Source organism: Galeopterus variegatus, unplaced genomic scaffold, assembly GCF_000696425.1.
Source record: "Galeopterus variegatus unplaced genomic scaffold, G_variegatus-3.0.2 Scaffold1832, whole genome shotgun sequence".
Lineage (NCBI taxonomy): Eukaryota > Metazoa > Chordata > Mammalia > Dermoptera > Cynocephalidae > Galeopterus > Galeopterus variegatus.
The window spans coordinates 265321-266583 of record NW_007727943.1 but is presented as its reverse complement, the minus strand read 5'-3'; the positions used below and the strand labels follow the sequence as shown (position 1 = coordinate 266583).

General features: G+C 43.1%; 1 protein-coding gene across 1 annotated transcript in view; it reads left to right on the top strand.

Moving 5' to 3' along the window:
- FYCO1 (FYVE and coiled-coil domain containing 1) overlaps positions 1-1263 on the top strand; it is a 75719-nt gene that overhangs the window by 31328 nt on the left and 43128 nt on the right. The window lies entirely within an intron of this gene.

Genomic DNA, 1263 nt, shown 5'->3' with positions numbered 1-1263 from the left:
AGCGGGAACCGGTCTGTATGTGGGATCCGAACCCTCGGCGGGAGCGCCACCGGGCCAGCCCAGAAATGCACTGTTCTTAAAAGGGTACTTAAGGGACATGGACCTATTTCCTCACATTTTTCTGCACATGTTCTGTTGTTAATGGCCCACACGCACCTACAGCGTCCACTCAGGCCTTGGCAACCTTACAAGGGTAGATTTCACTGTTCCCACTGTGCTCATCTGATATGGGTTTTCATATTGATATGTGATTATTTTCAAAATCTCTGTGTGCTTAGCCGTAAAGGTGACAATAAATGATGCTTAATAGCTTCTGGACTTTCCCCATTCTCTTGCTCCTCTGTCATGAGCCCTTTTCTCCTCCTCCCTTCCACTTTCCCCAGTACTCCAGTACCTGCAGAGACCAGGCAGCTAATGTAAATGGGAACAGGGGCAGGAGGGGACTATGACACAGCCATGCTCTGCTTCTGCCAGTCATTGCTGCATCAGTTTCAGGCCCAGAGTTGCCAAATCATCTTACTTCCCAAGAGAATTTTAAACATTCTTAAATGTTGTCAATTGGTTCAAAACTTTAACTTTTCCTTATGGAAATTTGCAAATACACAAAAATAGAATAGAATGATGCACCCATGTATACCCATCACCCAGCTTCAACAGTGTTCAACTCATGGCCAGTCTTGTTTGTCTGTAGCCGCACCCATTTCTCTCACCTCCCCAGATTATTTTGAAGGAAATCCAGACATGATATCACTTCATCTGTGAATATTTCAGTATGTATCTCTTCAAGACAAGGATTCTCCATTTTAAACAGCCACAATGTCATTACCACATTTTACAAAATGGACTGTAATTCCTTAATATCATCAAGTACCTGGTCAGTTTCAAATTTTTCCAATTGTTTTATAGTTTTTTCATAGCTTGTTCTAATCTAGATTTAAATTGGATCCATATATTGCAGTTGGTGATATGTCACTTACATCTCTTTTAGTCTATGGGTTCCCCCACCATCTCCCTAACTGATTTTTTCTTTGCGATTTACTTTTGAAGAAGCCATGTGGTTCATGTGGTCAAGTTGCCCCCAGCCTGGGTTTTGCTGACTATATACCCATGGTGTCATTTACCATGTCCATCCCTTGCACTGCCTGTGAGTTGATTGTTAGAACTGGAGCTGTGGTTTTCAACCTGGCTGCACATTAGGATCGCTAAAGAAGCTATTAAAAAGTGCCCAGGCCCTACCCAGACCAGCTGAATGGGGATTTCTGG